The following is a 24,895-nucleotide window of genomic DNA, read 5'->3' on the forward strand; positions in this document are numbered from 1 at the left end:
CCATTCAGTGTCCTCCACCTCTCTCTGCCAATCTCTCCACTGACTTCCATTCAGTGTCCTCCATCCCTCTCTAACAATCTCTCCGTTGGCTTCCATTCAGTGTCCTCCACCCCTCTCCGCCAACCCCTCCACTGGCTTCCATTCAGTGTCCTCAACCCCTCTCTGCCAATCCCTCCACTGGCTTCCATTCAGTGTCCTCCACCCCTCTCTACCAATCCCTCCACTAGTCTCCATTCAGTGTCCTCCACCCCTCTCTGCCAATCCCACCACTGGCTTCCATTCAGTGTCCTCCACCCCTCTCTGCCAATCCCACCACTGGCTTCCATTCAGTGTCCTCCACCTCTCTCTGCCAATCCCTCCACTGGCTTCCATTCAGTGTCCTCCACCCCTCTCTGCCAATCCCTCCACTGGCCTCCATTCAGTGTCCTCCACCCTTCTCTGCCAATCCCTCCTCTGGCTTCCATTCAGTGTCCTCCACCCCTCTCTGCCAATCCCTCCACTGGGTTCCATTCAGTGTCCTCCACCCCTCTCTGCCAATCCCACCACTGGCCTCCATTCAGTGTCCTCCACCCTTCTCTGCCAATCCCTCCACTGTCCTCCATTCAGTGTCCTCCACCCTTCTCTGCCAATCCCTCCACTGGCTTCCATTCAGTTTCCTCCACCCCTCTCTGCCAACCCCTCCACTGGCTTCCATTCAGTGTCCTCCACCCCTCTCTGCCAATCCCCCACTGGCTTCCATTCAGTGTCCTCCACCTCTCTCTGCCAATCCCTTCACTGGCTTCCATTCAGTGTTCTACACCTCTCTGCCAATCTCTTCACTGGCTTCCATTCAGTGTCCTCCACCCCTCTCTGCCAACCCCTCCACTGGCTTCCATTCAGTGTCCTCCACCCCTCTCTGCCAACCCCTCCACTGGCTTCCATTCAGTGTCCTCCACCCCTCTCTTCCAATCCCTCTACTGGCTTCCATTTAGTGTCCTCCACCACTGGCTTCCGCTCACCCAACAAATTCAACTTACAAAAACATCCACAACTCTGCCCCAGCTACATTACTAGCCTAGTCTCGAAATACCAACCAAAATCAGTCTCTTCGTTCCACCCAAGACCTCCTGCTCTCTAGCTCCCTCGTTGCCTTCTCTAGTGCTCGCCTCCAGGACTTTTCCAAAGCCTCTCCCATCCTGGAAATAATGTACCCCAATCTGTCCGACTATCTCCTACTCCATCTACTTTTAGATGATTTCTAAAAACCCTTCTATTCAGAGAAGCCTATCCTGTCCCCACCTAACAATTCTATTTCCACTTTTTCCATCAGCTCATCCCCCACAGTTATTACCTTTTGTATGACTTGACCGTGCCTCCCAGATTGTAAGCTCCAACAAACCGCGCCCTCCGATTCCTTCTGTATTGAATTGTATTGTAATTGTACTGTCTGCCCTCATGTTGTAAGCATTGTTAACAAGCATTTGGCCAGCCGTGACAAATCCTGCCAATATTTTAGTTAACACAGTGATTTTCTGTGCTCCTCAGCTCCATCTAGTGGCTATAATCTGGCAATTTTTCCATAAATACCTTAATCAGGAAAAATAGCGCAATACTGCACTATAGCCACTAGATGGAGCTGCTGATCATAGGAAATCACTGTATGAGAAAAAATATTGCTAAAATTTGTGAATGCTCATCACATTTATTCAGCTATTTTTTTTTTTAAATACAAGTATTACTGAAACCACAAAATGTACTCAGCCAATGAGAGGTAATGACTCCATTTTTATTTTTCTCCTGCTATCAATGGCCAACACGGTACAACACTTCATCCATGTCTTTGGTGATCTCTGATCTCCTTATCAACTGTTTCTTACATGATGAAGATCAGCCATGGAGTATATCTGAGGTGTATATCAGGGTGTGCTTCTTCCCCACATGTCCAGCAACATTCATATACAAGACATTTCCCGCACTCACTAATACACCTCGAGGGTTGTGTGGGACCCCCTGATGTACAGGAAGACAAGACTTCAGTGAGTAACATTTCCCTCACTCAGGACAGGAATACGGCTTCTCCCCCCGTGTGAGATCTCTGATGTCTGGAAAGACTGGACTTGTCTAAAAAACTTTTCCCGCACTCAGGACAGGAATGTGTCTTTTTTCCCATGTGAGATCTCTGATGGATGTAAAGATTAAACTTCCTTGAAAAACATTTCCCGCACTCGGAACAGGAATATGGCTTCTCACCCGTGTGCAATCTCTCATGAGTGTAAAGATTGGACTTCCTTGAAAAACACTTCCCGCACTCGGCACAAGAATACGGCTTCTCCCCCGTGTGCAATATCTGATGTCTGGAAAGATGTGAATTGCTTAAAAAACATTTCCCGCACTCAGGACAGGAATACGGCATCTTCCCCATGTGAGATCGCTGATGTATGACAAGATGGGATTTGTGTACAAAACATTTCCCGCACTCAGGGCAGGAATATTGCTTCTCCCCCGTGTGCAATTTCTGATGTGCGTTAAGGTTAGACTTTCGTGAAAAACCTTTTCCACACTCAGGACAGGAATACAGCTTCTCCCCCGTGTGAGACCTCTGATGTATGACAAGGTGTGATTTGTGTACAAAACATTTCCCGCACTCGGAACAAGAAAACCTCTTATCTGTTGGAAGGACGGCACCGTAAGAGAAATACGATGGTCCGGCACTGTCCCCCACAGTCTGAGGTTCCTCAGGATAAGAGAAATACGATGGTCCGGCACTGTCCCGCACAGTCTGAGGTTCCTCAGGATAAGAGGAATACGATGGTCCGGCACCGTCCCGCACAGTCTGAGGTTCCTCAGGATAAGAGGAATACGATGGTCCGGCACCGTCCCTCACAGTCTGAGGTTCCTCAGGATAAGAGGAATACGATGGTCCATCTACACTGTGTGGTGCCGGATGGACATTTGAGGTAGTCGGGTTTTCTCCTGGACTATACTGTGTGATGTCCTCATCTTCTACTTTACAGTCTGGAGACAAAGTGAGACAATCCTCTGAGGTTTTCCTCATCTCCCGTCCATCTACTAAAATAGAAATACAAAGATTATTACTAGACATGAGCAGATTGGTTCCCCTAAACCAGGAAAGTGATATCACCCAGTCCCCGCCCTACTCTGGACCAATCAGTGAGCAGTATGGGTGGAGGAATGTATTTAGTGTTAAAGACCCACCTGAGCTGATCTCTGTAGGATTGTCCTCCTCTATAAATGTCCTCGTCATTCCAGCCTTCTCCGTATATTGGTGATCATCCCTCACATACGTCTCTTCTTCATCTTCTGATTTAACCTCAATTTTTATATCTATCAGATCTTCACTCTAAACCAAAAAATTATAAAAAAGATCTTCTGCTATAACATACTGTAAATAAAATCCATAGATTGTCTCCATGAGTCCATGTTCTAGATGCTCCAACCTACCAACCTTGTAACAGAGAGGGATTGTGTGATCTTCCCGTATGGAATCCCGGGAATACAGAGGACGGGGACATCTCTCTGGTGGGTTCCCATTACTGGATCCATCTGTAGGAAACACACACACTGACTGAATACATTGTTTCTGTGTTTATCAGATGATGGGGGATCTAGGTGGACCCTCCGTACTGCTCTCTCCTTTACAATAAAGTCTCCTCTTACCCGGTGATGTGAGGGGCGGCTGATTGTCCATCATGACGTCCTTGTAGAGATCCTTGTGTCCTTCTAAATACTCCCACTCCTCCATGGAGAAATAGACAGTGACATCCTGACACCTTATAGGAACCTGACACACACAATGATACAGTCACCATCCAGACACATCCCTTGTCTGTTACTGGATAATGTCCCAGAATTCCCAGAATCCTCCTCACCTCTCCTGTCAGCAGCTCCATCATCTTCTTGGTGACTTCTAGAATCTTCTCCATGTTGTGTCTCTCAGGTTTTAGGGAGTCACATGGAGGCACTGTGATGGTCATATGATCACCTGACTTCACAAGAGGAAATCTCTGTATTGAGGAACCAATAGGAATATCATGTTAGAATCCCAGAATCCTCCTCACCTCTCCGGTCAGGTCTGTGTTTTATTAATAGAGATAAGAGTGATGTCATGTGACCTCCCAGAATCCTCCTCACCTCTCCGGTCAGGTCTGTGTTTTATTAATAGAGATAAGAGTGATGTCATGTGACCTCCCAGAATCCTCCTCACCTCTCCGGTCAGGTCTGTGTTTTATTAATAGAGATAAGAGTGATGTCATGTGACCTCCCAGAATCCTCCTCACCTCTCCGGTCAGCAGGTAGATGATCTCCAGGGTGAGGTTTAGTATCTTCTCAGTCATGTGACTCCGGTCCTCCTCCATCCTCATTGGTCCCATCATTTGATCTATACAGGTCTCCTTGTAGAAGGATAACTTTGAGAAATGAAAGTAAGAATTATTTGGATGGCGTTGGTCACACAATAATAGGATGTGGATGTGAGTGGGTAATAGGAGGGTTGCTGTACATTTAGGAACTACTACCCTATGGGAACATACACTATATTACCAAAAGTATTGAGACAGACTCCTAAACCGTATGAACGGCCTTCCCAAAAGAGTTGAAGCTGTTATAGCTGTAAAGGGCGGAGCCAACTCAATATTGAACCCTACGGACTAAGACTGGGATGCCATTAAAGTTCATGTGTGTGTAAAGGCAGGCGTCCCAATACTTTTGGTAATATAGTGTACTTAGTCTGGAATGGAAGATCCTCTGGCCCCTCCCCCTGAGAAGATTCCCCGGCGGAGCGGAGTGGGCCTTCCGGCTCTCCCGTTCTGACTGGATGGCATATGACGTCCTTCAAAACAAGCCGCGTGTGCAGCACGGCGCTCCGACACACCGCATCTCCGATCACGGTAAAGAGCCTATGACATAGACTCTTTACCATGTGGTCAGCTGTGTCCAATCACAGCTTAACTAGGATGCCCATCAGTACCCATCAGTGATGCCTTTCAGTACCTACTCTTTAGTGCTGCCTATCAGTTCCATCTATCAGTGCCCTTCTGTACCACCCATCAGTGCCGCCTATCAGTGCCCATCGTGGCCGCCCATCAGAGCACACGAGTCAAGGAGAAAAATTACTTATTTACAAAATTTTATAACAGCATAAACTTTTTTTTCCCAAAATTTTCTTCCTTTTTACATTTGTTTAGCCTAAAACTAAAATAACCCCCCACCCCCGAGGTGATTAAATACCACCAAAAGAAAGCTCGATCTGTCTCAAAAAATGATAAAACGGTCCTATGTGTGCAGCGTTACACGACCGCGTAATTGTCATTCAAAGTGTGAGAGCGCTGAGAGTTGTCCTGGGCAGGACGGGGGGCGGGGGGGCAGTGCCCCCCCCCCCCCCGGTATTGAAGGGGTTAAATGCAATTGAGTTGATGTGTTTTTTTTAAACAGCAGAAGCCAAAATTCTTTCTTTCTTTATATTTCTAAGCGTCGCCCCCCACCATTTACAGGGAGGGAAATGGAGATTTCTGCAGACATTTCCCATCCACACAGAAATGTGCGGAGCTCTGCAGACATACACCGGTGATAATAATACTGAATGAATGGTGCCCCCCCCCTCCCCTCCCCCACACAGAAATGTGCGGAGCTCTGCAGACATACACTGGTGATAATAATACTGAATGAATGGTGCCCCCCCCTCCCCTCCCCCACACAGAAATGTGCGGAGCTCTGCAGACATACACCGGTGATAATAATACTGAATGAATGGTGCCCCCCCCCTCCCCTCCCCCACACAGAAATGTGCGGAGCTCTGCCCAGGACAATGCTCAGCTCTCAGCGCCGTCACACTTTGAATGACAATTACTCGGTCATGTGACACTGTACACATAGGACATTGTTATCATTTTCATCACACAAATAGAGCTTTCTTTTGGTGGTATTTATTTAATCACCTCTGGGGGGGGGGGGTTTGAAAAAAAAAGAAAAAAGTTTTTTTTAAGTTTCTGTTACAAAATTTTAAAATAAGTCATTTTTCTCCTTCACTGATGGGCAGAGATGAGGTGGTACTGATAGGCGGCACTGATGGGCACCCTTTATAGGCACTGGTGAGCACTGATAGGCGCCACCAATGGGCAGAATTTATGGGCACTGATAAGCGGAACTTATGGGCAGCATTTATGGGCACTGATAAGCGGAATTAATGGGTAGCCTTTATGGGCACTGATAGGCGGCACCGATGGACAGCCTTTTTAGGCACTGATAGGAGGCACTGATGGGCAGCCTTTATGGGCACTGATAAGCGGAACTGATGGGCAGCCTTTATGGGCACAGATGAGGTGGTACTGATATGCAGCACTGATGGGCGGCCTTTATAGGCACTGGTGAGCACCGATGGGCAGCCTTTATGGGCACTGATAGGAAGCACTGATGGACAGCCTTTATAGGCACTGATAGGAGGCACTGATGGGCAGCCTTTATGGGCACAGATGAGGTGGTACTGATATGCAGCACTGATGGGCGGCCTTTATAGGCACTGGTGAGCACCGATGGGCAGCCTTTATGGGCACTGATAGGAAGCACTGATGGACAGCCTTTATAGGCACTGATAGGAGGCACTGATGGGCAGCCTTTATGGGCACTGATAAGCGGAACTGATGGGCAGCTTTTATGGGCACTGATGGGCAGCATTTATAGGCACTGATGGACAGCCTTTATGGGCACTGATGGGCAGCATTTATAGGCACTGGACAGCCTTTATGGGCACTGATAGGCAGCACCGATGGGCAGCCTTTATGGGCACTGATGGGCAGCATTTATGGGCACTGATAGGAGGCACTGATGTGCAGCCTTTATGGGCACTGATACGCAGCACCGATGGACAGCCTTTATAGGCACTGATGGGCAGCATTTATGGGCACCGATGGGCAGCCTTTATGGGCACTGATAAGTGGTACTGATATGCAGCACTGATGGGCGGCCTTTATAGGCACTGGTGAGCACTGATAGGCGGCACCGATGGGCAGCCTTTATGGGCACTGATGGGCAGCCTTTATAGGCACTGATAAGCAGCACTGATGGGCAGCCTTTATGGGCACTGATAAGCAGCACTGATGGGTAGCCTTTATGGGCACTGGTGGGCACTGATAGGCAGCCTTTATGATAAGCGGCACTGATGGGCAGTCTTTACGGGCACTGATAAGCAGCACTGATGGGCAGCATTTGTGGGCACTGATAAGTGGTACTGATATGCAGCAATAATGGGCGTCCTTTATAGGCACTGGTGGGCTCCGATAGGCGGCACCAATGTGCAGCCTTTATGGGCACTGATAAGTGGCACTGATGGACAGCCTTTATGGGCACTGATAAGTGGTATTGATATGCAGCAATAATGGGCACTGATAAGTGGCAATGATATGCAGCACTGATGTGTAGCCTTTATGGGCACTGATAAGCAGCACTGACAGATAGCAATGATAGGCAGCGCTGACTGGCATCAATGATGGGCACTGTGTGTCTGAGTAACACACCGCACCACTGGGCAGACACAACGGCTTTTTCTGAAGGCCATCATATGACATCCAGTCAGGACAATGGAGCCCCCTCCCGGCTGTCATTCTACTATAGGTCGGACGGGAAGATGTTAAACATCACGCCTGCCTTACTTTTTGTGTGTTCCAGTGCGCCACATGTGAATACGTAAAACACGCGCCCGTTATGGTGTGCATTGGCCCTCAAGGTTGGAAGGAACTCCTCCATCCACCTAATTTGTGGACATAGAGGAATCTGTTTGGGTTTTTTTTTATTCAACCCGCCGACTGAACAAAAGAAAACGAACTGTCTTTGGCCAGCTGAACAAAGTCCCGCATTATATTGTACATTAGACATGGGTAGAACAACGCTTTTGTTTGATTAAACCATCGCCCTTTTAACCTCCTCCACCGCTAACGCAATATGGCCACATCCACCGTTACGAATTACTGCTCTCCTTAGGGCACCAAAAGGTGTCCCAGGTCTTTTACAATCCTTTAGCTTATTATACTGCTAAAAAAAAAGCTGTGTGTGGCTAAAGCGTTCGGGTTTGGCTTGAAGAAAAGGTGGCAACCCTACCTAGGACATATCACTTGGGTAGTGAAATGGTGAAGGTCTAAAAAATAAGTGCAGATGGGGGAAGGAGGACCATCACAGACCCAGAGACCTCCTTCCTCCCTCAAGAGTCCCCCTGAACTGTACAGCTCCCTATTCCCTGAGAGCTCTCCCATCCGAGTACCCGAATAAGGGTCTCAAAGTTCTAAAACACCACTAACCCTTCAGAGGCCCCTCAGTTTCTCTACTTCCCTCAGAACCTCCCTCTGAAACCAATGATGGAAAAGTTCCTTCATGACAGGCTGGGGAATGTTTTCTTCCTCCTGACCAGCGATGTAAGGGCCTATATGCTCCATACTCCTGACCCCGGCACTCCATCATTGTGTTGGCTGAATATTGTAATGATTGCCCATTGGCTGCCTGTGTAGTGTAATAATTGCCCTTTGTAGGTCATGTATGGTCAGGATGGTCCTTGTCTTGTCTATTTATTATCAGTGTTCTTTGTTTAGAGCAGTGGTTCTCAACCGCAGTCCTCGAGTACCCCCAACGGGCCATGTTTTCAGGTTCTCCGTTACTTTTCTCAGCTGCTTTAAATCCATATCAATGACACGGTACTGATAAGAGCTATTTTATCTAAGGGAAGTCCCAAAAACATGGCCCGCTGGCGGTACTTGAGGACTGAGGTTGAGGATCCCTGGTTTAGAGAAACATATTACTAGAATTTATCTCCGAAATGAAGAGAATGTTCCGACCCCGTAAGTGGGGGAATGTTCTGACCCTGAAAGAGGTTCATGTAGGTTTCCACACTATATATGTGTGTATCATCATCTGCTGGAGATAAAAGACGTCACAGTGACTATGGAGGAAGAGGACGGACATGACGGGGGGTTACTGGGTGTAAATAGAAAATAAGATCTTATTACCTCCTCTGCTGCCACTTCCAGCAATGTCTCTTCTTTACTTCCTCCCGACTCACCTCTCACCTGGAACATCCTGTTTACACATGACATCACTTCCTGTCTGTCTACCATAGAGACTTCCTGTCTGGGTAGAAGTGAGATCACCACCTTCTGGAGCTCAGGGGAACTGCAGCCCCAAGAAACATCTCGTAGTGTGAACACGTCCTTGTGCTGTGTGTGTATGTACTGTATATCCTTATAGATAGGGTCATCTCCACTCCCACCAAGGGGGATAGAAATATATTACTGCCTAGTCCAGCCTTTCTCAGCCAGGGTTCCTCCAAAGATTTCTAGGGGTTCCTTGAGCAATGAACCAGGTGACAGCCGGCTTAAATGATCTGTAAGGGGGGCAGTCTTCCTACTGATGGCGATTAGTGATGTGTTGAAAAAAAAAACCTGATTTGGTTTGCTGATTTTTTTTTAAAAGATCGTTTTTACAGAAGCAGTGGTTTTATTGATGCTTAAAGTGAAAAATTCCTTTAACTACTTGACCACTGGGCACTTAAACCCCCTTAATAACCAGACCAATTTTCAGCTTTTGGTGCTCTCACATTTTGAATGACAATTACTCAGTCATGCAACACTGTATCTATATGAATTTTTTGTCCTTTTTTTCACACAAATAGGGCTTTCTTTTGGTGGTATTTAATCACCGTTGGGTTCTTTATTTTTTGCGCTATAAAATAAAAAAGACCGAAAAATCTGTAAAAAAATTAATTTTTCTTCGTTTCTGTTATAAAATTTTGAAAATTAGTAATTTTTCTTCATATATTTTGGCCAAAATTTATACCGCTACATATCTTTGGTAAAAATAACCCAAATTAGTGTATATTATTTGGTCTTTGTGAAAGTTATAGCGTCCACAAGCTATGGTGCCAATATCTGAAAATTGATCGCACCTGAAGTACTGGCGGCCTATCTAATTTCTTGAGACCCTAACATGCCAGAAAAGTACAAATACCCCCCAAATGACCCCTTTTTGGAAAGAAGACATTCCAAGGTATTTAGAAAGATGCATGGTGAGCTTTTTGAAGTTGTCATTTTTTCCCACAATTCTTTGCAAAATCAAGTTTTTTTTTTTCTTTTTTTTTTTTCACAAAATTGTCATATTAGCAGGTTATTTCTCACACACAGCATATGCATACCACAAATTACACCCCAAAACACATTCTGCTATTACTCCCGAGTATGGTGATACCACATGTGTGAGACTTTTACACAGCGTGGCCACATTTTGAGGCCCAACATGCAGGGAGCACCTTCAGGCGTTCTGGAGTGCCCAGGCCAATTCTGACATTTCTCTCCTACATGTAAAAATCATCATTTATTTGCTAGAAAATTACATAGAACCCCAAAACATTATATATGTTTTTTTAGCAAAGACCCTAGAGAATACAATAGCGGTCATTGCAACTTTTTATCTCGCACGATATTTGCGCAGCAATTTTTCGAACGCGTTTTTTTTGGAAAAAAAAACTTTTGTGCTTTAAAAAAAAACAAAACAATAAGGTTAGCCCAATGTTTTTGCATAATATGAAAGATGAAGTTACACAGAGTAAATAGATACCTAACATGTCACCTTTCAAAATTGCACACGCTTGTGGAATGGCGCCAAACTTCGCCACTTAAAAATCCCCATAGGCGACGCTTTAACATTTTTTACTGGTTACAAATTTTGAGTTACCGAGGAGGTCTAGGGCCAAAATTATTGCTCTCGCTCTACCGATCGCAGCGATACCTCACATGTGTGGTTTGAACACCGTTTTCATATGTGGGCGGCACTTAAGTATGCGTTCGCTTCTGCATGCGAGCACACGGACAGGGGCGCTTTAAAAATGTTTTATTTTTTTTTATTGTTCATTTTACTTTATTTATTTTAGTTTGACACTTTTTTCCCCAAAAAAAATTTTTTGATCACTTTTATTCCTATTACAAGGAATGTACACATCCCTTGTAATAGGAATATGGCATGACAGGTCCTCTTTACAGTGACATATGGGGTCAATAAGACCTCACATCTCACCTCTAGGCTGGGAAGCCTGAAATAAAAAAAAAAATAGATCCTGGCTTCGATCGTAGCGGAGTCGGTAGAAGCACCGGAGGGCGGCGGGAGGGGGGGACGTCCCCTCTCGCCTCCCGTAAGAACGATCAAGCAGTATAACAGCCGCTATGATTGTTCTTATGGTGTAGGGAATCGCCAGCTGAAAAAGCTGATATCTGAATGATGCCTGTAGCTGCACCCATCATTCAGATATCCCCACACAAAGTCAAGGACGTCGTATGACGGAAGGCGGGAAGTGGTTAAAACGCTTTTTTGTTTTTAACACAAAGTTGTCCATTTATACAATATTTCTAACACATAGCATGTACATACCAAAAATGACACCCCAAAATAGATTCTCCTACTCCTCCTGAGTACGGCGATACCACATGTGTGAGACTTCCACAGCCTGGCCACATACAGAGGCTGGGTATGGCTGAGCATGGCTGAGTATGGCTGAGCATGGCTGAGCATGGCCGAGTATGGCTGAGCATGGCCGAGTATGGCTGAGCATGGCCGAGTATGGCTGAGCATGGCTGGGTATTGCAGAGTATCGTGAGTATGATTGGGTATGGCAGAGTATGGCTGGGTATCACCGAGTATTGCAGAGTATGGCTGGGTATTGCAGAGTATTGCGGGGTATTTCAGGGTATTGCAGGGTATGGCAGAGTATTGCGGGGTATTCCAGGGTATGGCAGAGTATTGCAGGGGTATTGTGGGCATAGCAGAGTATTGTGGGGCATTGCAGAGGAAATTGCAGAGTATTGCACAGCATTGCAGGGCATGCAGAGTAGTAGGGATGGCTGAGCATGGATGGATGGATGGCTGGATGTCTCTGTGCAGCGCTGTGGGCACTACAGATGCAGCCCACAACGCTGCTACCATCCATCCATCCCCCTCTCCGCTCACAGTGTACCGATCGGTACACAGGAGGGGAGGAGAGGGGGAGGAGAGGAACCGGCGTCATCAGATGACGCCGGTTTGTTTACATGTGATCGCGCCATCATTTGACGGCGCGATCACATGGTAAACGGCCGCGATTAGCGGCCATTTACCCAGATCCGTGATGCGCCGGGTCCTCTGGACCCGGCGGTCCCGGATGCTCTCGAGTGCGCGCCCTAGGGGGCGCGCGAGAGCAGAATTCTGGGAGGACGTCCCTGGACGCCCTCCCAGAGTTAAGCAACCGCTCTGTAGCCGTCATTTGGCTATGGGCCGGTTGTTAAGTGGTTAAAGCGGAGTTCCAGTCATAAAACAAATTTTATATTATTCAGCTGCATTCAATAAAAAGAACAACCTTTGAAAAAAAATTTTTTTTTTACTCACCTTTTCAGGTCCGTTGCTAGGGGGTCCCTCGTAATCTGCCTCTTCCTCTCCAAGGCGCCTGACGTCATTTCCCTCGGCGCCCGTGCTCGCTAGTGCTCCTGGGAGATGTCTGTCATCATTTCCCAGGAGTCACTGGGCAGCGCAGAGGGCTTCGTTGCCATCACAATGGGGGCGGGCACTTCCGCCGCCGCCACCCGTTGTGATGGCAACGCCAGAAGTGTAAGGCGCTGCACCGTACATTTGGCGCATGTGCGAGAACGGGCGGTGCATGCTGGTCGCTCAGCTGCATCAGAGCCCGGAAGATAGTGCTTGTGGGCTTCACATGCCCACAAGAACTATGGAAACAGCCTGGAAAGAGGAATATAAGATGTATTCCTCTACGAAATCGGCAATCGAGGCCTGATTCAGCACAGAAACGTGAGTGCTGTAAATAAGCATTTCAAACAAAAGATATTCCTCCTAAAAAAAAAAAAAAAATTTAACAGTGGGAACGCCGCTTTAAGGACCAGCCTATTTTTCAGACAGGTGTTTACAAGTTAAAATCATTTTTTTTTTTGCTAGAAAATTACATAGAACCCATATATATCTATATATAGATATAGATATATATATATTATCTATATCTATATAGATAATATATATATATCTATATCTATATATATATATATATATTTTTTTTTTTTTTTTTCAGACACCCTAGAGAATAAAATGGCGGTCGTTGCAATACTTTATGTCACACCGTATTTGCGCAATTATTTTAGAAAAAAAAATGTGGAATGCGTTGTGGCAATTGAGTATGCTATGTGGATGTTTTCTTGGCTGGGGTGGGGTCCCTTGCCTCAGCTCCGGAACAGACAACCATTTTGGGGTCCCATCTCTCTTGATGTTAGCCAAGCACAGTGCTTTAGCCGACCTGTGAGTATAGATCCCTTTCTCCCCATGAGCTTCTTTCTCCCCTTACGGGTAGAATATATTAACTAATACTACATATCCATTTGTATTTACAGTTTATTTCTGTACCCAATCCCTGATGTATGGCATATAGCCATGAAACGCGTCGAGTTTCCATGGGGTGCTCAGTCAAGTGTGGCTCATGATCTAGTTACTGGCCCATATACAGTCAGGTCCATAAATATTGGGACATCAACACAATTCTAATCTTTTTGGCTCTATACACCACCACAATGGATTTGAAATGAAACGAACAAGATGTGCTTTAACTGCAGACTTTCAGCTTTAATTTGAGGGTATTTACATCCAAATCAGGTGAACGGTGTAGGAATTACAACAGTTTGTATATGTGCCTCCCACTTTTTAAGGGACCAAAAGTAATGGGACAGATTAACAATCATCCATCAAACTTTCACTTTTTAATACTTGGTTGCAAATCCTTTGCAGTCAATTACAGCCTGAAGTCTGGAAGGCATAGACATCACCAGACGCTGGGTTTCATCCCTGGTGATGCTCTGCCAGGCCTCTACTGCAACTGTCTTCAGGTCCTGCTTGTTCTTGGGGCATTTTCCCTTCAGCTTTGTCTTCAGCAAGTGAAATGCATGCTCAACCGGATTCAGGTCAGGTGATTGACTTGGCCATTGCATAACATTCCACTTCTTTCCCTTAAAAAACTCTTTGGTTGCTTTCGCAGTATGCTTCGGGTCATAGTGTGAATCCATAAAACAGCGATTTTATTAAAAGTAAAAATTATGCACTTACATCAAAGTGGAAGATAAAAAGCTTGTTGAAAATGCCGGCCGGCTAGCAGACACCCGTCCACACACACAATACACCGCGATGACGTCAGCACGTCTGCCTCCCGACGTACGTTTCGTCATAAATTGACTTAGTCATGGGGAACGATGGGGGGTATGTGTATCTTTGTTTTTATAGCAGCTCTGTTGCATATGGCGTACCATTGCCTGTCAATAGGAAATATCCTGTATTACATCTACAATTAATCATGCTCAAAATTGATATTGCTCACCTTATTGCCAAATGCCGTTTTAATGACATGTTACATATTTGTATTTATACCTTTTTATCAATATTCAAATACTTGTCATGTGCTGCCGAGCTGAGCTGCAACATTTTTATCCATCATGCTCATGCCATGTGTGCATGTGTATGTACAGTATATATATGATATATATATATTTATATATATATATATATATATATATATATATATATATATATATATATATATGAGAAAATACTTTTTTACTTGTTTCATACCATTGTTACTAAATAAACTATGTTTACCAACTACTCTACCTCCACAAGTCAAAATTGCCTCATTTAAAGTCCCACATTCCTTTCTTATTTACCTGAATCAGGGATGGAGGTACATGTATTGTGCCTCATTTAAAGTCCCAAACTCCCCCCTTTTTTATTTTTAACTCAAAGAGGACAGACAGGTTTTAAAAATACCGGGGTTATGGCAGCTAGATGCTGCCATAGCGGTATTTAACATCAAAGTAGCTACGTATAACGACGACAGCTGGTCCTTAAGTGGTTAAATATCGTGCCTGGGGGGTCCCCTTAGTCTGCCTGTAAAGTGGCGCATCTGTACCGTGTATAGAACCTGCTGCAGCAAAACCGACACGTATAAAGAAAAAAAAATAAAAGACATTTAAGTTTGCCGGCAATACAATACTTTTGCCAACAATACAAAAATGTAAAAGAAATGGCGTGGGGGTCCCCCCAATCCATTCCAGGCCCTTTGGGTCTGGTATGGATTTCAAGGGGAACCCCACACCAAAATGTAAAGAAAAAAAAACAGGTGCCCCCCCCCCCCCAAATTCCTACCAGACCCTCATCCGAGCATGCAGCCTGACCCTTATACGGTGCATGCTGGGTCGTTGACATCACAAGGGGGCAGCGCCGCCAGGTGATGTTGCGAGGTGGCCCCGACCCTTACCTATATAAGAACTGTCAAATGGCAGAGCCTGCAGTCGGTGGTTAGCCTTTGTCCTGGGCAGAGCTTTTTTTTTTTCGGGTCCGGCGGTGGCGTCATGATTTAAGATGGTTCTACATCGGAGGATGTTCCCTCAGTGTGTTCTAACTGTAGGGGGGGATGGGCTCACTAGAATGACAGAGATCACTGGAAGCAGTAGATCTCTGTCATGTTGCTAGGCAGAAAAGGGAAATGCCTTGTTTACAAGTTCTCCATGTCACGATCGCGGCCCACTGGCGGACATAGACTCTGCGAGACCTGCGGGCACACTCACGAGGCGGGCGCACGTGCCCACTAGCCCGCGATTGAAAGGGGACGCACAGGTACGTCCATTTGCGCAGCCGTACCATTGTGCCGACATACAGTATATTGTCGTGAGCTGGACGGCAAGCGGTTAATTACCACAGTGATTGCCTATAATTGGCATCGCCATCTAGTGGTTATAACGTAGTATTTTTCCAGAGTAACCTGAAAAATTACAAAGTGTGGAAGTGTGAAAACCCCTTAACCACTTGCCGCCCGCCAACCATCAAATGACGGAGGAGCGGTGTGGCTCTCGTTCTGGGGGGACGTCATATGACAGCGCCCCAGAATGGCCCCTCTTGCGCGCCCACGCCCGTGCGGCGTTCGCGGCTGTGCCCATCTCTGTAAAGAGTTGATAACGCTGCTCTTTTAACCATGTGATCGGCTTTGTCCAATCCCAGCCAGTCACATGTAAGTGCGGAAGTGCCATTTATCGCCTCTCCTCGCCTCACACTGACAGAGTGTGTGACGGGGAGAGTCTATCAGCAGCATCTCCTCGCAGGGGAGACCGGGGCGGGTATTCAGGGCACTGACCGTCAGTGCCCTGAGTACAGGAAAGCCCCAGCAGTGACCATTAGTGCCACCAATCAGTGCCCATCAGTGACACCAATCAGTGCCCATTAGTGATGCCAGTCGATGGCCATCAGTGCCTGCTCATCAGTGGTGCCCATCAGTGATGCCTATCCATGGCGTCTATCAGTGCCCACCAGTGCCAACTCATTAGTACCCATCAGTGCCACCTCATTAGTGCCCATCAGTGCTGCCTCATCAGCACACATCAGTGAAGGAGAAAAATTACTTATTTACAAAATCTACTGACAGAAACTAGAAGAAAAACGTTTTTTTTCAAATTTTTGGTCTTTTTTATTTTTTGTAAAAAATAAAAAAACCAGCAGTGATTAAATACCACCAAAAGAAAGCTCTATTTGTGGGAAGAAAATTATAAAAATGTCATATGGGTACAGTGTTGCATGACCGCGCAATTGTCATTCAAAGTGCAACAGCGCTGAAAGCTGAAAACTGGCCTGAGGAGGAAGTGGGTGAAAATGCCCGATATTGACGTGGTTAAGCTACGCACCAAAGCAAGCCCACTCATGAGGGTTATGTGGCATCCTCAGCCTGGGCTCCCACCAGGCCGCGCCTTCAACGCATTTCGCTCCACCCCTCGGAGCCTAATTGTGAAGATCCCCATATTTAAGCTCTGAGGGGATGGAACGAAACGCGTTGGTCATGGCCCAGGCTGAGATTGCCCCATACCATCTCAAGTGGGCCTGCTTCAATGTGCGGCTTAAGGGATACTCATACTTCCCCACATTCAGGTTTGGAGCTGAGACGGGCTCCCTCCCCCAGCCAGCGCTCACCGCAGTGAGCCAGGACTAGCACCCTTTCCTAGCCTGAGCAGCTTGCACACGAGGTGTTTGGTCACACCAAAAAATTTAAATAACACATCATGGCCACTGGATGGAACTGATGATCATAGGAAGTCACTGTATGAAAATAAAAATACTGAGAAAAATTGTCACGGTTGGGCGAATGCGTGTCACATTTATTCAACTATTTTTCTTAGAGACCTGTAAGTGTTTGTGAAATCTTTCACCACAAAATGTACTCAGCCAATGAGAGGTAATGACACCATTTTTATTTTAAAAGGCCTAAAGGACCGCCTTTTAAGTGGTGGGGTTAACGTGTTTCGTCATGGAAGACGACTTGCGAAAACAGACCTCTTGCAAGAGTTTACACCACAAAATGTACTCAGCCAATGAGAGGTAATGACTCCATTTTTATTTTTCTCCTGCTATTAATGGCCAACACGGTACAACACTTCATCCATGTCTTTGGTGATCTCTGATCTCCTTATCAACTGTTTCTTACATGATGAAGATCAGCCATGGAGTATATCTGAGGTGTATATCAGGGTGTGCTTCTTCCCCACATGTCCAGCAACATTCATATACAAGACATTTCCCGCACTCACTTATACACCTCGAGGGTTGTGTGGGACCCCTGATGTACAGGAAGACAGGACTTCAGTGAGGAACAATTCCCTCCCTCAGGACAGGAATACGACTTCACTCCCTGTGTGAGATCTCAGATGTGTGTTAAGATTGGACTTCTGTGAAAAACATTTCCCGCACTCAGTACAGGAATATGGCTTCTCGCCCGTGTGTAATCTTTGATGTGTGTTAAGACTGGACTTTTCTGAAAAACATTTCCCGCACTCCAGACATATATGCGGCTTTTCCCCTGTGTGAGATTTCTGATGTCTGCACAGATGCCACTTAGCTGAGAAACATTTCCCGCACTCAGGACAGGGATACGGCTTCTCCCCAATGTGAGCTTTCTGATGTCTGTAAAGATGCGGCTTAACTGAAAAACATTTCCCGCACTCAGCACAGGAATATGGCTTCTCCCCCGTGTGAGACAGTTGATGTTTGAGAAGATGTGATTTTTGTACGAAACCTTTCCCACAATCAGAACAGGAATACGGCTTCTCCCCCGTGTGCAATCTCTGATGTGTGTAAAGATTGGACATGCCTGAAAAACATTTCCCGCAAACAGCACAGGAATACGGCTTCTCCCCCGTGTGAGACCTTTGATGTGTGACAAGATGCATTTTTTGTACAAAACATTTCCCGCACTCAGAACATGAATATGGTTTTTCCCCTGTGTGAGACCTTTGATGTGTGAGGAGATCTGATTTGTGTACATAACATTTCCCGCACTCAGCACAGGAATATGGCTTCTCACCCGTGTGACACCTTTGATGTACGACAAGTTCAGATTTTCGTGCAAAACATTTCCTGCACTCCTGCACAGGACAGGAATATGGCTTCTCACCTGTGTGAGACCTTTTATGTGCAATAAGATGGGATTTAAACGGGAAACACTTCCCACACTCAGTACAGGAAAAGCTCTTATCTGTTAGAAGGATGGCACCGTCCCTCTTAGTCTGAGGTTCCTCAGGATAAGAAGAATACGATGGTCCGGCACCGTCCCTCACAGTCTGAGGTTCCTCAGGATAAGAGGAATACGATGGTCCGGCACCGTCCCTCACAGTCTGAGGTTCCTCAGGATAAGAGGAATATGATGGTCCGACACCGTCCCGCACAGTCTGAGGTTCCTCAGGATAAGAGGAATACGATGGTCCGGCACCGTCCCTCACAGTCTGAGGTTCCTCAGGATAAGAGGAATACGATGGTCCGGCACCGTCCCGCACAGTCTGAGGTTCCTCAGGATACGAGGAATACGATGGTCCATCTACACTGTGTGGTGCCGGATGGACATTTGAGGTAGTCGGGTTTTCTCCTGGACTATACTGTGTGATGTCCTCATCTTCTACTTTACAGTCTGGAGACAAAGTGAGACAATCCTCTGAGGTTTTCCTCATCTCCCGTCCATCTACTAAAATAGAAATACAAAGATTATTACTAGACATGAGCAGATTGGTTCCCCTAAACCAGGACTCCGCCCACATCAGGCAGCTTTGTCTCTGAGGATCTTACAATTCCCCCCTCAAGGTAACTAGTAAATGGGACCTCTGATCTCCTACCAGTTCATTTCTTAATTCATTCTTAGAGAGTGAGGAAACAGCAAAACCCGTCTTTCATTGGAGTGACAGCGAGGAGATTAAAGGACAAGTATCCCCACCTGTCAGGATCTGGATCACATTGTGGTACCCTGGATGGAGGGTTGTAGTTCCAGTGTCCACCAGCAGGTGTCTCCCAGCAGCTTCTAGTAATCAGTCTTCACCTGATGCTGGCTGCTGGGAGGGTATTTAGTCCCTCCTCTGCTAAAACATTTAGTGTCAGTGTTTTGCTTTGCTAGTCAGAGGCTGCTTGCCGTCTTTACTGCTCCTGATCTCTTGCCCTGTATCCGGTAACCCTGCAGCCTTATATCTGATCCCCTCGTTCCTGACCCCAGTCCTGGTTCTCCCTTGCAACTCTGGTATTCCCTATGACTTGTGTTCCTTGTTTTGTATATATTGTGTTATAGTTAGGTGGTTGAGTATTTTGTCATTCAGTTTATGGTTTCTTATATCTTTCCGTTTGCTGGTGAGTGGATGTCTTTTGTTTTACTATTAATAAATTTACTTTACTATATATAGTCTGGTCTCAGTTTCCCGGTGTAGCCACGCAGATCTGGCTATCCTTGCTGCTGACCCCATGACACCACCCCCTCTATCACTCACTGCCATCTTCCCAACACAAGAAGTCCTGCACTTCCTTATTTAGTCCATGATTTAGTCATGAATAACAGCGGGGCTGAGCCCCACCAGAGGTCAGAGAGTGAGGATGGGGGGAGAACAACCAAGATGAAGACTGGACTGATCCTGAAGACCATCATCATTGGGTTATTGACTCCTCCCTCATTATCACTTTCTGTTTAAAGGTTCCAAAGTTGGAGGATGTTATCACATTATTATCAACATGTAAAAGTCTGTGCTCCAATCATATCATCCGATATAAAATGTCCAGTTGGTAGGAAATGGGTGTAACAAAAGAGAATACATATTATGTGTATATATAGCAGAGGGTAGAGGGGAGAGAGCAGAAGTCAGGACTATGTAATGTACAACATATTGTATAAGATACAACAGATAGGACTATATAGTATAAGAATTATGTAATGTACAACATGGAGTATATAGTGCAGGGGTCAGGATAATGTAATGTACAATATAGAGTATACACTATATAGATCAGGACTCATAATATTGGTATTCAGTAATCAGTGGAAGTTTAAATGTTTACTGGAGACAAGTTGCAGAGGTCCCACACCGCTGCCTCCCATCTCCTGAGACTGCACTCAGTGACTTGGGTCTGAGACTATACAGACATATCCCTCCACCCGGCACAGCCAGCAAATAACAGAGCAAGTAACCCCGGGAGAATTGTTCTGTCAGAGATCTTGCTAGACCCGGACATTAGACAGAGACACATGCCTCAGATGCCTTGGTTAATCAATGCTTATAAATTGCTTCAAGCTGAACCCCAGAATTTTAATAAATCCAGTCTAGATACATAAATTGCGTCTGCAGCACAGAGAAGGAAGATTATCTGAGAGAAAGAAGATCTAACGTTCTAATGTGCAAGAACACAGGTCAGGAAAGTGACCAGGGTATTACAGATTCCTGCCCTACTCTGGACCAATCAGTGAGCAGTATAGGTGGAGGAATGGATTTAGTGTTAATGACCCACCTGTGCTGATCTCTGTAGGAGTGTCCTCCTCTATAAATGTCCCCGTTATTCCATCCTCCTCCATAGACTGCTGATCATCCCTCACATACCTCTCTTCTTCTTCTGCTTTAACCTCAAATTCTATATCGATTGGATCTCCACTCTAAACCAAGAAAATCAGAGAGAATATCATCTCTAAAATATAAGCTTACATATTAAAAATCCACAAATCATCTCTATGAGTCCCTGTTCTGTCTAGATGCTCCATCCCACCAACCTTGTAACATTGAGGGATGGTGTGATCTTCCTGTGTGGAATCCCGGGAATACAGAGGACGGGGACATCTCTCTGGTGGGTTCCTGTAGCTGGTTGACTCCACCATGGTGTCCTGGTACAGATCTTTGTGTACTTTAGGAAACTCTGACGCCTCCATCACCCCATCCTCATCATCCTCCTCTTTTATCTCTTCTTTAACCTCAACTTTGGAATCTCTCAGGTTTGCACTCTGAATATATAATAAAAATGACATCAATGGTAACAATGCAGATAATGTACAGATCCTAATGATACTATCAGTGATTGTTCCTCACCTACCTGATGATGGTGAGGGATGGTGTGACCTTCCTGTGTGGAATCCCGGGAATACAGAGGATGGTGACATCTCTCTGGTGGGTTCCCATTACTGGATCCATCTGTAGGAAACACACACACTGACTGAATACATTGTTTCTATGTGTTTATCAGATGATGGGGGATCTAGGTGGACCCTCCGTACTGCTCTCTCCTTTACAATAAAGTCTCCTCTTACCCGGTGATGTGAGGGGCGGCTGATTCTCCATCATGACGTCCTTGTAGAGATCCTTGTGTCCTTCTAAATACTCCCACTCCTCCATGGAGAAATAGACAGTGACATCCTGACACCTTATAGGAACCTGACACACACAATGATACAGTCACCATCCAGACACATCCCTTGTCTGTTACTGGATAATGTCCCAGAATTCCCAGAATCCTCCTCACCTCTCCTGTCAGCAGCTCCATCATCTTCTTGGTGACTTCTAGAATCTTCTCCATGTTGTGTCTCTCGGGTTTTAGGGAGTCACATGGAGGCACTGTGATGGTCATATGATCACCTGACTTCACAAGAGGAAATCTCTGTATTGGAAAACCAATAGGAACATCATGTTAGAATCCCAGAATCCTCCTCACCTCTCCGGTCAGGTCCGTGTTTTATTAATAGAGATAAGAGTGATGTCATGTGACCTCCCAGAATCCTCCTCACCTCTCCGGTCAGGTCTGTGTTTTATTAATAGAGATAAGAGTGATGTCATGTGACCTCCCAGAATCCTCCTCACCTCTCCGGTCAGGTCTGTGTTTTATTAATAGAGATAAGAGTGATGTCATGTGACCTCCCAGAATCCTCCTCACCTCTCCGGTCAGCAGGTAGATGATCTCCAGGGTGAGGTTTATTATCTTCTCAGTCATGTGACTCCAGTCCTCCTCCATCCTCAATCATGCAGGCATGTGATCTATACAGGTTTCTGCCTAAACAGGTAAGGACATAGTTACCAACTGTCCCGGATTTCCCGGGACATTCCCGGGATTTAGACTCCATTCACGATTTTGTTGTTTCCCAGTAAATGTCCCAAGAAATCAGGTTCTTCACGGATTTTTGCCGCTGCCTGCCGCCGCTAGAGGTCCGCGGCCGGCGGAGACATTGTCTCCACTGGCCCCCATTTTTAAGAAGACCAGGAAGACAGCTGGGGGGACTAGATGGAGCTCCTGCGTCGCCGCCCACCCTCTGCCTCACCCCACCTACCCCCCGCCCCGCTGCCAGTCTGTTATGGAAAGGGGCGGGGGTTCTAGCCATGCGGCCATCGGAGGGAGACAGTATCCTCCTACTAGGACACCTGAGGTAGGGAGGGGCGCACCGCTAGGGGAATCTGATGTAAGGGGGGCTCCACTGGGGACACCTGATGTGAGGGGGGGCTCCGCTGGGGACTCCTGATGTAAGGGGGGGCTCTGCTGGGGACTCCTGATGTGAGGGGGGCTCCGCTGGGGACTCCTGATGTGAGGGGGGCTCCACTGGGGACTCCTGATGTGAGGGAGGGCTCCGCTGGGGACTCCTGATGTGAGGGGGGCTCCGCTGGGGACTCCTGATGTGAGGGGGGGCTCCGCTGGGGACTCCTGATGTGAGGGGGGGCTCCACTGGGGACTCCTGATGTGAGGGGGGGCTCCACTGGGGACTCCTGATGTGAGGGAGGGCTCCGCTGGGGACTCCTGATGTGAGGGGGGGCTCCGCTGGGGACTCCTGATGTAAGGGGGGGCTCTGCTGGGGACTCCTGGTGTGAGGGGGGCTCCGCCGGGGACATCGGATGTAAGGGGGGCTCCGCTGGGGACTCCTGATGTGAGGGGGGGCTCCGCTGGGGACTCCTTATGTGAGGGGGGGCTCCGCTGGGGATTCCTGATGTGAGGGGGGGCTCTGCTGGGGACTCCTGGTGTGAGGGGGGCTCCGCTGGGGACTCCTGGTGTGAGGGGGGGGCTCCGCTGGGGACATCTGATGTAAGGGGGGCTCCGCTGGGGACTCCTGGTGTGAGGGGGGCTCTGCTGGGGACATCTGATGTAAGGGGGGCTCCGCTGGGGGCACCTGATGCAAGGACGGACTCTGCTGGGACATCTGACGCAAGGACGGACGGCTGGTGGCAGGCGACGTGGCTGGTGACACGCTCAGGGATCCCACTGATTCAGCATTATGGCGAGTTGAATGATTTCATTTTATATTACAATGTAATAATAGAAATAATGCACTTCAATCATCCTGACACCATAACAATCATGGTGCCGGGATGATTGAAGTGCTAACACCAGATGTTTGGAGTAACTTTATCTGCTGATTGTTAAACTTTCTAGAATACACATATTTCCATTGTTGTGTAGGATCTGGGCCTGCTGTCCCTCCATCTCTCTCTCCCTCTCCCTCCATCCCTCATTCATCTTAGACTCTAACCACACCCCCTTTGAGCCACGCCCATTTAAGACACGCCCACTATTTTGCGTAAACCACGCCCATTTTCGCTGCGGCACGCTTAGCGCGCCACATTTTTTCTTTCCCCCTTTGTCACGCCCACAAATGCATGCCCCGCCCCCTAATTAAAACAAGACTCCGCCTACAGCCAAAAAAGTGTCCCTAAAATTTTTTTCCAATGTTGGCAACTATGTAAGGATGATAAATGATAATGACAATATACATATATACTGTATAAGTTGAGAAATGTTCTGACCCTGAAGGGGGTTAACAATCTAGGTTTCCACATTATATATGGACATGACGGGGGGGGTTACTGGGTGTAAATAGAAAATAAGATCTTATTACCTCCTCTGCTGCCACTTCCAGCAATGTCTCCTAAATATTTCCTCCTGATTCACCTCTCACTCGGAACTTCCTGTTTGGACCTGACATCACTTCCTGTCTTCCATAGAAACTTCCTGTCTGGGAAGAGGTGAGATCACCATCTTGTGGAGCTCAGAGGAACTGCAGTCCCGAGAAACGTCTCGTAGTGTGAACACAGCCTTGTGCTGTGTGTGTATGTACTGTATATCCTTATAGATGGGGTCATCTACACTCCCACCAAGGGGGATAGAAATATATTACTGCCTAGTCCAGACTTTCTCAGCCAGGGTTCCTCCAAAGGTTTCTAGGGTTGGTGAATGGCTGTTTTTTTGCAGCAAAACTGATTATAGATTTAAATATAATTAGCACTGCTTTAGGGTTCGTTTACACCTAAAACAAGGCTTCGGACACGGCAGTCAAAGCCTATGTCACTTAAAAAAATATTTAGCTTACAGTCCTGTTTACATGTTGTTTTTGCCTAGCTTTGTTTTGCTTCAGCTTCACTTCAAAAATTATAGCCTATGCCGCTTTTGTGGTGCTTCAAAGCGTCTTCAAAGCCTCCACAAAAGTCTATGACAAAGCTCTGATTCAGTGTGTGTGAATGCGCTACCCCTATAGTGTACCACCGCTTGTTCTCTTCCTATTAATCCGAGAGAATCACTTACATAAAATAAAATACAAAAT

General features: G+C 46.5%; 1 pseudogene; it reads right to left on the minus strand.

The window, feature by feature from the left end:
* Positions 1-1,744: 1,744 nt before the first annotated feature.
* On the minus strand, positions 1,745-24,817 carry LOC141104995 (uncharacterized; annotated as a pseudogene).
* Positions 24,818-24,895: the final 78 nt, after the last annotated feature.

This window comes from Aquarana catesbeiana, linkage group LG08, assembly GCF_042186555.1.
Source record: "Aquarana catesbeiana isolate 2022-GZ linkage group LG08, ASM4218655v1, whole genome shotgun sequence".
In the NCBI taxonomy this organism is placed as follows: domain Eukaryota; kingdom Metazoa; phylum Chordata; class Amphibia; order Anura; family Ranidae; genus Aquarana; species Aquarana catesbeiana.